Source organism: Eucyclogobius newberryi, unplaced genomic scaffold (assembly GCF_026437365.1).
Source record: "Eucyclogobius newberryi isolate DKJ021-1_F unplaced genomic scaffold, fEucNew1.0.hap1 SCAF_1, whole genome shotgun sequence".
NCBI classification, from domain to species: Eukaryota; Metazoa; Chordata; class Actinopteri; order Gobiiformes; family Gobiidae; genus Eucyclogobius; species Eucyclogobius newberryi.
The window spans coordinates 18,792,373-18,805,058 of NW_027315723.1; the positions used below are offsets into that span (position 1 = coordinate 18,792,373).

At 39.1% G+C, this 12,686-nt stretch overlaps 1 pseudogene; it reads right to left on the reverse strand.

Annotated features, from left to right (window-relative positions):
• Positions 1 to 253: 253 nt before the first annotated feature.
• On the reverse strand, positions 254 to 2,216 carry LOC140364778 (homeobox protein OTX2-A-like; annotated as a pseudogene).
• Between the last annotated feature and the right edge of the window lie 10,470 nt (positions 2,217 to 12,686).

The window sequence follows — 12,686 nt, forward strand, 5'->3', positions numbered from 1 at the left end:
CGCCTTAATAAAGACTTACTTCATAACGAACAAATGGTGATATAATCGTACGAACCAAAAAGAATAATCATTTCACAAGCAAAATTTTGCTTTGTTTTTTTAATCTGAGCTCCCAAAAGATACATCTAAATGCAAATAAGTTTTTAATCTTGCTGTTTACTTTATTTTGTTCAATCTTGTAAAAAAAATTTCATAACGATTTGGCTGTTGTTTGGTCATGATCGATAATCGTGAATAATCGTTGGATCGTATTTTTCTCAGAATAATCGTAACATTAAAACTGTACATCGTGACTAAGCCTGAATCATGCTTAATTAAGTATCTGTTCATTATGAATTAAGTCTTTGTTCATGCTTCCTCACGCCATTAAAAGTGTCATAAAGTGTTACCAGAAAGTTTAAGCCCTAAATGTTCCAGCGCGGGCCCGTCATTGAGTCCGTCACTTTTACAAAACTTGAAACTTCCACGCGCCCTGGTCTTTGTAATCCAAACAGTCCGCGTTGAAGTTGAGCTTCCACGACGAGGCCTGGTCCTTATAGTCGAGGCAGTCCGCTCCGGTGAAGCCCAGGCCCGCCGCCGCCGCCGCTCCGTACGCCGAGGACGAGAGCGTGTTCGCGGGCCCCAAGTGACCGGACACTCCGCCGCCACCGCCACCGCCCATGGGACTCATCGCGGAGCCAGGCGCGGAGGAGGACAGCTGGTGGTGCATCGGCGACAAGTACGAGCCGCAGTCCATCCCGGTGAAGTACGAGGAGGAGCCGGTGTAGCCCTGGTTGTAGCCCGACGTGGCCTGCGTGTACGTCATGGGGTACGGCCGCTGCATGCAGGAGGAGTTCGCGGTGGAGAGCGGGTCCGACAGCGGAGAGATGGACGCCGGACTCCAGATGGACACCGGGGCCGTGCTGCTGTTGTTGTTGTTGCTGCTGCCCACGGCCGGGATGGGGGCGCTGGAGGGCGGCGTGAACTGGCCGCTAGCCCCGCTCTCGGAGCTCGCGGCCTCTCGCACCGGGGAGCCCTTCTTCTTGAGCGGCCTGTTCACGGCCGGTTTCTGCGCCCCGGCCTGCGTCTGCTGGGCCTGCTGCCGGTGCTTGGCGCGTCTGTTCTTGAACCAAACCTGGGATAATAATCACACAAAAATGAGTTTGTACTGGGAATTCAATCATTATTATTTATTTGAAAAAGACTTATTAAAATCAATCGGTTTGTGAATATATTCAGGTTCAGTATTGTCTTTCTAATATTTTTGATGATAAAAAGAGTTATTACTGGGAATTCAACAAATGTATAAATAAGACTTTATAAGACTTTAAATAAGACCCTTTTTAACATTGTTTATGATCTAAACGAATATATTTATGGGAATTCAAGAAATGTATCAATTAATAATGACAACACGTTACTTATTACTGGGACTATCAATCATATATTGCGGTACATCATTATAAGGTTAATCTTTCTAACATTTTACCAAACATAGGAGTGTATAATTTAACACTTTTCCTAATCCTTTTTGAGCACAAATACACTATTGCAACATAATGTATTATCTTCCATGGCTGGCAATGTTTACATGCACCAATCTGATTATTTCTGGACCATTAAGATGATTTAAATTACATAACATTAATATCTGATCTGTGAGTATCAGAGGCCAATAATACAGTTTTAATAATCTTACTCAGGCTAATTCAAATGAGAACCAAACTAAACATGACGCAGTGAAAGTTGTGACATAACAGCGTGTCACAGAGACTCACCTGCACCCTGGACTCGGGGAGGTTGATCTTTAAGGCCACCTCTTCTCTCATGAAGATGTCCGGGTACCGCGTCTTGCCGAACAGGTTCTCCAGCACGTCGAGCTGGGCCCGCGTGAACGTGGTCCTCTCGCGCCTCTGCTTCCGCGTGCCTGATGGGGGAAAACGTGCGGCGCGTTACACTCAAATCTTAACAGTAAATGATTAAAAAAAAAAAAGAATCATTCGTTCATTATGTGTTACGTTTGATCGAATTGAGTTCGTTGCTTTTTACGATACAAAACGTCGTGCGTAAAAAAACCATCACGCGCTTGGAGCTATTTCTGTGTAATTATTTACCTTGATATCCCACTGAAGGATGCATCATGTCCACTCCTGAGGTAGATAAGCTCAGCCCGTTCACTGTGTACGGCGGTTGTTTCAGATATGACATCATGTTGGCGGCTGTTGGAGTGCGCCGACGGAAAAATGAAAAATATGATTAAAAACAGCCCAAAAAAACAGCAACAGCAAGGGGAAAAAAAGCGAATCCGCACGAGTATCCTTTTGGTAGAAAATGTGAAAAATCCCACGCCTTGTTGTTGTTGTTGTTGTTGTTGTAACGCGCGCTCTTGTACTGTGTTCTACGCTCTTACGCACAGCCTTTACGCACAGCCTTTACGCACAGCGACGCCTCGGACAAAGTGTGGGCCCTTGGACTTTGCTGCGCTCTTAAAGCCAAGCGCGGATCCCCAGCTGTCCACGCTGCGCCGGGAGAGCTCTGTCTGGCTAAAAAAAAAAAAAAAACACCTCCCTCTTTTCCCAACCTTCCCTTGCTCCAAAACCCGGTCGCCTTCTCCAAACTGCCACTGTAACCCCGCCTCCAGAACGCACGGCTGCTCCTCCCCCTCCTCCTCCTCCACGACCCCCGAAAAAAACAAAAACATTGTCGTTAAAATGCGCGCACCCCCCCCCCCCCCCCCCCCCCCCCCCCACCAGCATATACCTCACATTAGCATATACCCACAGGTTTACGGGGCGAGGGGGCTAAATGGGCAGCCGATCGGGGGGCCATTTGCGCAGACAAAGCCCACTGTTGACCGATAAGTAATGCCGATAAAAAAAGACTCGGTGAGGAGCAAACAATGGGGCCCGGGACCGCGGCGAACTGTGCGCGCATTCAAACACAACTGTGGGGGCCATTGTGTGTCCCCCACCCCACCCCAACCCCCCCAAACCCCGCACGTCGCGCATTCAAATGTAACGCGATCGAAACACGGGAGAGCAACAAATTACAAAAACAAGGGCGCAAAAAAGAAGAAGAAAAAAAGTTGTGCGTGTTTCTGCCGCTCTTCCTTCTCCTATTCCTCCTCATTCTCCTCCTCCTATTTCTCCACCTCTTCTCTCTCTTCCTCTTCTTCCTCCTTCTCCTCCTCTTCTTTCTTCTCCTCTTCCTCCTCCTTCTCCTCCTCTTCTTTCTCCTCCTCTTCTTTCTCTTCCTCTTCCTCCTCCTCCTCTTCCTCCGCCTCCTCCTCCTCTTCTTCCTCCTCCTCCTCCTCCTCCTCCTTCTTCCTCCTCCTCCTCCTCCTCCTCCTCCTCCTCCTCCTCCTCCTCCTCCTCCTCCTCTTCTTCCTCCTCCTCCTCCTCCTCCTCCTCCTCCTCTTCTTCTTCCTCCTCCTCCTCCTCCTCCTCCTCCTCCTCCTCCTCCTCCTCCTCCTCCTCTTCTTCCTCCTCCTCCTCCTCCTCCTCCGCCTCCTCCTCTTCTTCCTCCTCCTCCTCCTCCTCCGCCTCCTCCTCTTCTTCCTCCTCCTCCTCCTCCTCCTCCTCTTCTTCCTCCTCCTCCTCCTCCTCCTTCTTCCTCCTCCTCCTCCTCTTCTTCCTCCTCCTCCTCCTCCTCCTCCTCCTCCTCCTCCTCCCGTGTTTTCTCCCGTAATGAATTGCTGTCTCGTTAATTAGATTTGGGCGGTGAGACTATCCAAAAGTGTTGATTAGGGAAGAGCACTTAATCTTAATCTAAACAAACAAAGGGGTCGCGTTTGTGGACAGGTAATGGGTGCTCATGGGTGCTCGCGGCGGCGCGGGTCATTAGCGCCACGGCCTGTTGCGGCTCAAGAGGAAGGAAAGTGTATTCGGCTCGGAATGAGAAAATAAACACTTTAAATCAGGTGCAATGCTTTAAATGTGACTATTTCTGAGGCAAAGGTTTTGTTTGTGACTGTGTACGGACTGTTATGATTACAGTCGTATAAAAGTGTGTTTCCTTCCGCCAAATGAGAGAACTACTTTTTCTCAAAGGTTATAAACTATATTTAGTGGTATTTTAATACTGACACATGTTTGACAGTTTAGTTTAGTTTGCTTTATTTTTTTGTTTAGTTTACTTCTTTTTTTAGTTCTGTTTAATGTAGTTTACTTTGCCTTACTTTTTAGTTTGCTTTAGTTTAGTTTGGTTTTAGTTTACATTACTTTACTTTACTTCTTTTTAGTTTTGATTAGTTTTGCTTTACTTTATTTTATTTTACTTTACTTTACTTCTTTTTTAGTTTAGTTTAGTTTATTTTACATTACTTTGCTTTACTTTACTTCTTTTTAGTTTGGATTAGTTTTACTTTACTTTATTTCTTTTTTAGTTTAGTTTAGTTTGCTTACTTTTGTAGTTTGGTTTAGTTTCCTTTTAGTTGATTTATTATTAGTTTGGTTTAGTTTTAGTTTTAGTTTAAGTTTAAGTTTGGTTTAGTTTAATTTAGGTTTAGCTTTTTTGGGCCTTGGAAAACATAAACCATAAATAACAACCATAAAGAAACATTTGACCTAATTTACAAAACTCTAAAAGTAACAATAAACCCTGTGACAAACTGAAATAGACAAAGTAAAAATACAAAGTTGGTCAGTGGTAGATCACAGGTTTGTGGAAATGAGCTTTTTAGACTTTTAAACAAAGCTTTAATTAACAAAATAAAGTTCCTGAAAGTCGTTTTTAACTTTTCCCTCTTCTGTGTTTTTGTTCTGAGTGAGATGTTCATAATAATATATAGTTTAAATATCTCAAACTGTATTAAAAGTGTTTTTTTTCATAATAACATATAGTTTAAATGTCTCACAAACTGTAATAAGAGTGCTTTTCATAATAATATATAGTTTAAATGTCTCACAAACTGTAATAAGAGTGTTTTTTTTACATTAATATATAGTTTAAATGTCTCACAAACTGTAATAAGAGTGCTTTTCATAATAATATATAGTTTAAATGTCTCACAAACTGTAATAAGAGTGTTTTTTTACATTAATATATAGTTTAGATGTCTCATAAACTGTATTGTGAGTGTTTTTCATAACAATATATAGTTTAAATGTCTCAAAAACTGTATTAAGAGTGTTTTTCATAATAATATATAGTTTACATGTCTCACAAACTGTATTAAGAGTGTTTTTCATAATAATATATAGTTTAAATGTCTCACAAACTGTATTAAGAGTGTTTTTCATAATAATAAATAGTTTAAATGTCTCACAAACAGTATTAAGAGTGTTTTTCATAATAATATATAGTTTAAATGTCTCACAAACTGTAATAAGAGTGTTTTTCATAATAATATATAGTTTAAATGTTTCACAAACTGTAATAAGAGTGTTTTTCATAATAATATATAGTTTAAATATCTCACAAACTGTAATAAGAGTGTTTTTCATAATAATATATAGTTTAAATGTCTCACAAAGTGTAATAAGAGTGTTTTTTTACATTAATATATAGTTTAAATGTCTCATAAACTGTATTAAGAGTGTTTTTCATAACAATATATAGTTTAAATGTCTCAAAAACTGTATTAAGAGTGTTTTTCATAATAATATATAGTTTAAATGTCTCACAAACTGTAATAAGAGTGTTTTTTTACATTAATATATAGTTTAAATGTCTCATAAACTGTATTAAGAGTGTTTTTCATAACAATATATAGTTTAAATGTCTCAAAAACTATATTAAGAGTGTTTTTCATAATAATATATAGTTTAAATGTCTCAAAAACTGTATTAAGAGTGTTTTTCATAGTAATAAATAGTTTAAATGTCTCACAAACTGTAATAAGAGTGTTTTTCATAATAATATATAGTTTAAATGTCTCACAAACTGTAATAAGAGTGTTTTTTTACATTAATATATAGTTTAAATGTCTCATAAACTGTATTAAGAGTGTTTTTCATAACAATATATAGTTTAAATGTCTCAAAAACTATATTAAGAGTGTTTTTCATAATAATATATAGTTTAAAAGTCTCACAAACTGTATTAAGAGTGTTTTTCATAATAATATATAGTTTAAATGTCTCACAAACTGTAATAAGAGTGTTTTTCATAATAATATATAGTTTAAATGTCTCACAAAGTGTAATAAGAGTGTTTTTTTACATTAATATATAGTTTAAATGTCTCATAAACTGTATTAAGAGTGTTTTTCATAACAATATATAGCTTAAATGTCTCAAAAACTATATTAAGAGTGTTTTTTATAATAATATATAGTTTAAATGTCTCATAAACTGTATTAAGAGTGATTTTCATAACAATATATAGTTTAAATGTCTCAAAAACTGTATTAAGAGTGTTTTTCATAATAATATATAGTTTAAAAGTCTCATAAATGCAGCTTGTGTAGTGCGTTTCCACGTTGCCGCGCGGCCCTCTTCCGCGTAACGGCCGCTCCTCCTCCTGCCCACAATCTGTCCCCTTCTTCTTCTTCTTCTCTCTCTCCTCAGACCCCACGTTCAACACCAAATAACCCACTGGTGTTGTGTTTAGGGCTCTAATTATTATTGGCTACTCTTTTTTTCCTTCCCTTCTTTCAGTAAGAAATTAACGAGATAATCCGGCCGGCACGCGCTGGCCTGATTACGGGACGCCGCCGCTCGCTCGGGGCCGCCGCGATTTTCTGCGTCACGACAATAAAACAAAGGCCGGCATTGTGTCCAGGAGCCCAGCTGAGGGGCCAGACAGAGCCCCGCCCCCGCAGCACGAGGCAACTGACAACTCACTTTCCACTCGCGTTATTATTACCAGGCTTTATTAATGACGTCAGAGTTCATTCAGTCTGCGTGATTACCATGGTAACACTTTACTCTAAAGTGCACGTATTAACTGGCTGCTCATTTGTAAGTGATTTAATGTTTATTTGTCCCTTGTTATTGTCTTATTCTGCATAACCTCAGTCAGCTGCTTATATTTAATTATCTTTAAAATAATCAGAATTTTAAAATACAAGTGTATTTCCATCGTCAGTAGTAGTAAAAACAAGATTCACAAACGAATTTTTCAAAAGACAACAGCAATATAGTAGCAAAATAATAATAAGAATAACAATAATAATGATCATAACGAAGAAAAAAGAAAAAAGGTAAACTAAATAAGATAAAAAATATTCTTATAAATAAACGTAAAATATACACATAATTTAGAGTTTAGTCAGATAGAGGGCAAAAACTATCAGTTTGGACAAGCTGTTGACATGTTTATTAATGCTCATTATTATGATGAAAAGTATGGTTATTATGCTTATCATGATTACAATGATTATTGTATTATTATTATTAAATGATGATATTATTTTTAATATTATCATGTATTATTATTATATTTTTTTCATTTTTGGAAACCATCTGAAATTTTGACATTTTGTATTTTACTGAGCTCATGTTCATAAGGAGATTTATTTAAGTTTGTTGTATTTGTATTTGTAATGTGCACTTTTACACTGATTAGGGGGGGGAATATTTTATAAGAATACTTATTAAATGATCCCTGATAAATACAGATTAAACCAAACCAAAGCTCAAATTCATCTTGAACTATTTCACTGCAGTCTGGTTCTTACATAAGGCTAATTTGCTATATTTGCATTACATTAAATACACACTGTAGCACGAATGACAATGATACAGTAACTTCCATGTTCCAAGTATCAGCTTTACATAAACACGCTTTAAACACTCCGTTCAAATCTCCTTCCACATCTTCAGAGGGTCATAAAGGTTCATAAAGGTTCATAAAGGTTCATAAAGGTTCATGAAGGTTCATGAAGGTTCATAAAGGTTCATAAAGGTTGAGAGTGTCATTGCTGGGGCCGTGACTGCTCCGCTGCCTCGTAATCGTCTGAACGCTTCAATGACCCGCTTTTCTTCCAACTTTCGGGGGCTCAAAAGGATCAAGAGGAGCAGCACAAGTGTCACGCCTCTCCAATTATGCCCCGGCCGCACTGCACACGCACGCCGGGCCCCACTCCGCCATCATAAACAACCCAATGAAATAAAACGCATGAAAAATAAAAGCTTAACTTACTTTTTTAAGTGCCCGGACGCGGAGCGGTGACGAGGCAGCTCTGATTAGAGCCGCGCTCCCTTAAGCCTGTTTGACGCGGATAATGCGCCGCGGAAAGAAAGCCCCGCGAATCTTAAGGAAAGGGGAAAAGAGAGAGAAACTGAGAGAGAAACTGAGAGAGAGAGGTGAAGATTTGTGTAGCCAATGGGAAATATGCAGAGTGATGACAGGCTGTGGAGGGAGGAAAGAGCAGTAACGGAAAATGTGTGAGAAGTGCGTCCGAAATGATCTGAAATAGTTGATGACGCCACAGTCTAGAATAAAGAGGCAAATCCACGTGTAAAAGATGAACCAGAGTAACATTTTAGCAACAAAACAAAAACACAAAGAGAGAGAAACTAAAATAAAAGCGCGATTTTCCCCTTTGTTTGTTTTTATCGCGGTGGAAAAACTGTGAAAAACACTCTCGACACTGTGGGCGAGCCTGCATCTCCACAAACCTGACTCCACCTGCTTGTTTCCATGGAGACGCTGTTCCTTTGGCCATAATATTCCACGGTGAACGGATCCATGGAGATGGTTCTGAAGTGTGGTTTTACTTTCTATTTACAATCCAATGTTGCTTTAATTAAAATAAACAAAAGCTAGAACCATGAAACGTCATATTTGGGGAAGTATTTAAATGATATAGCCAACAACAACACAACAACAAAAACAACTAAATGAAAGGAAATAGTTTTGGGTTGTTCAGGTAAAATCGGAGGCTTAACATGAACGTGTTGAAATTAATAATAGCATTATAATGACTGTGGAATAACGACTTGTAAAGAGTTTGTTCACATCAAAATGCTCAAACTGAGACTGAACCTTGAGCAGGACTAATTAAGAACCAAACCAAGTCTAAACTCGGTCCGCAGACTCAGACACATGTACTCGCGCAGACTCAGACTAACTGCTCGCGTGCGTCAAAGTGCGTGAACGCGATCTGGGACTCACGTGCGCGGTCGGTTTGTTCGTTATTTTGTCCCGCGGCGCTGTCGGTTGTCGGTGCACGTTTCTAAACCGCACAAACGGCACGGTTCGTCTTGATGACGCTCGTGCTCAGCCGCCGTGAGTAAACGCGTGACAGCGGCAGGTTAGAGGACTAATTAGGAGCGCGCGCGTCCCAGACGGGACAGACCGCGCCGCGCTTTAAATCGATACCATGCAGCAACGAGGAAAATGTGCTTGTACCAATTAAGTAAAACAGCGCTGGGCCGAGCTAAAAGTCAGTTTGAAACGAGGAAACGACGAGTGCGATCAATCAAGGATCAATCCATCAAAGTGTGTTTATTTGTCTGTGATGTTCCGTGTTATATTGACTGTTAAAAGAGCAAATGTGTGGAAACTGAACTGGTCTATGCTTGATGTACCCTTATGTTTATGGGTTTAAGGATTCTACCGAGTGCATGTTTTGGGTTTCGTGAGGTTTAGTGCTGGTGTAAGGCAGGTCTAGTCTGGTGCTTTTGCTTTAGAGCTTCTCTCACTCTGCTTTAAGAGGGATTTACCGCATCACAACAGAATCTTCCACTTAATCTATTCAATTGTGAATAAACCTGAAACTATAACCTTTAACCTGAAAATGTAACCCAACCCAAAACTATAACCCTATCCTGAAACTATAACCTTTAACCTGAAACTATAACTATAACCTTTAACCTGAAACTATAACCTTTAACCTGAAACTATAACTATAACCTGAAACTATAACTATAACCGTTAACCTGAAACTATAACCTTTAACCTGAAACTATAACTATAACCTGAAACTATAACTTTAACCTAAAACTATAACCTTTAACCTGAAACTATAACCTTTAACCTGAAACTATAACCTGTAACCTGAAACTATAACTATAACCTGAAACTATAACTATAACCTGAAACTATAACTATAACCTTTAACCTGAAACTATAACCTTTAACCTGAAAATGTAACCCAACCCAAAACTATAACCCTATCCTGAAACTATAACCCTTACCTGAAACTATAACTATAACCTTTAACCTGAAACTATAACTATAACCTGAAACTATAACTATAACCTTTAACCTGAAACTATAACCTTTAACCTGAAACTATAACTATACCCTGAAACTATAACTATAACCTTTAACCTGAAACTATAACCTTTAACCTGAAACTATAACTATAACCTGAAACTATAACTATAACCTAAAACTATAACCTTTAACCTGAAACTATAACCTTTAACCTGAAACTATAACCTGTAACCTGAAACTATAACTATAACCTGAAACTATAACTATAACCTGAAACTATAACTATAACCTTTAACCTGAAACTATAACCTTTAACCTGAAAATGTAACCCAACCCAAAACTGTAACCCTATCCTGAAACTATAACCCTTACCTGAAACTATAACTATAACCTTTAACCTGAAACTATAACCTTTAACCTGAAACTATAACTATAACCTGAAACTATAACTATAACCTTTAACCTGAAACTATAACCTTTAACCTGAAAATATAACCTTTAACCTGAAACTATGACCTTTAACCTGAAACTATAACCTTTAACCTGAAACTATAACTATAACCTGAGACTATAACCCTTGCCTCAAACTATAACTATAACCTTTAACCTGAAACTATAACCTTTAACCTGAAAATATAACCTTTAACCTGAAACTATGACCTTTAACCTGAAACTATAACCTTTAACCTGAAACTATAACTATAACCTGAGACTATAACCCTTGCCTCAAACTATAACTATAACCTTTAACCTGAAACTATAACTATAACCCTATGCTGAAACTATAACCCTAACCTGAAACTCTAACTATAACCTTTAACCTGAAACTATAACCCTAACTCGAAACAAAAAATCTAACCTGAAACTATAACTATAACCTTTAACCTGAAACTATAACCTTTAACCTGAAACTATAACCCTTACCTGAAACTATAACTATAACCTTTAACCTGAAACTATATTACTACATGCACAAAAACAAAATGACATGTTGACTCAGCTGTGTAAATATAAGTCAAGTCATCTTTATTTAAAGATTTTATGTTTTATGAAGTTGTTCATCTTAAGATCTAAATGATTTGTTTTGAAACACCATAAATCATTATTCTAACACCAAAGCTTTTTTTCCAGTGCTAAGTGTTTTTGATTAAGGCAATTAGGCCAAACGAGCTGCTTTTATTGGTACAACTGCGACACGTGTGTCCGTTTCCCCCCGGAGACCACCGCTAACAACCAGCCCATCATCATAAGTGTTCCCACGGCGACCGCTCTCTCATCTCCTGCTCTCATTCATAATTCATCTGCAAATATCTGACAGCCCCGGGCGTCGTTTCAGAGGCCACTGTAATCGTTCGTCTCCGCGACGATCCGCGCAGTCACGGCTCCTCCCACCGACTCGGAGGAGGCGTGTCCAAGGCGAAGGATAAGAGTCGTGGGAGACTCTCAGATCCGTCCTTGAGGTTCAGATGAGAGAACATGGTGAACAGGTGTACGTATGCTAACGCTAACACCTTCAGCTACATGAGGCACAGACAGAACTGTGGTAAGTGTCTGGTATGTTAACGTAACATATTAACAGTTATTCAGATAACTATAGCATAAAGAACATGCTAACAAGTTTACCAAAGCATCAGTTTTACCCCAAATCACTAAATCCATTGAATTCTTCTTCCTCTGTGTCACTTCTAAACAACTCCACAAACTCCAGAGGAAGAGGAAGTGCAGATTCTTCTTCTGCGTCGCTTAGAGCCTAGAGCGCCTCTTGTGGTTGCCAGAGAGAAAATAAAAATAATATCACATATAAGTCGCTCTGGAGTATAAGTCGCACCCCGACCAAAACTATGAAAAAAGGTGCGACTCATAGTGCGGAAAATACGGTAAATAATTTGAAAAAAACTACTTGAGATAAATACAAATTCTAACTCTAATTGGCACAAATTGCACACAAATGAGCTGTGTCACGTTTAAGATGTAAAAAAACCTACAGAAATGATGAAAAGTCTTGACTTTTTTACTTATAATCTGGAAAATACAGTATTATTTTTGTATTTGTGTGTTTGCTTCTTTGTTACTTTTTCCTTTCTGTTTTTGAGCTTGATCGTTCTCTTTTATTGTTGACAAAAGGGAATCGATGCAGAAAAAACCTTCAAACAAACGTGCAGTAAATGAATAAATGCGACGGATAGACGGGTTTAATGCCGTACTACGGAACCTTCCAGGCGAGATTCCAGGTGATGTTTATGCGATAAAAACACATATAGTAATAATCACTTGGGACCGTCACAACTCTTCCCTCCATCTGCCACGGTTACGGGACGAGTATTGAACTTCACGACTCCTGCGCCATCTGCCCCGAGCGTCGCCCATAGATTTATTGATGAATGGCGTTAGTGGCGGCGTCGAACTGCGGCGCGTTCCCGGGAGCGTTCGTTTTTTTTCCGAAGAATCCTGGAGTCGGAGCGAGGAATAATCAATCGGTTTGTGACAGGCGTGTTTTAAGCCATGTGGGGCCTTCAGAGGGTTCCAAAGACGGTACAATCCATACACGCAATTGATTTACGAGGAAAAGGATGATTAAATCAGGAAAACGACCCGTGTCA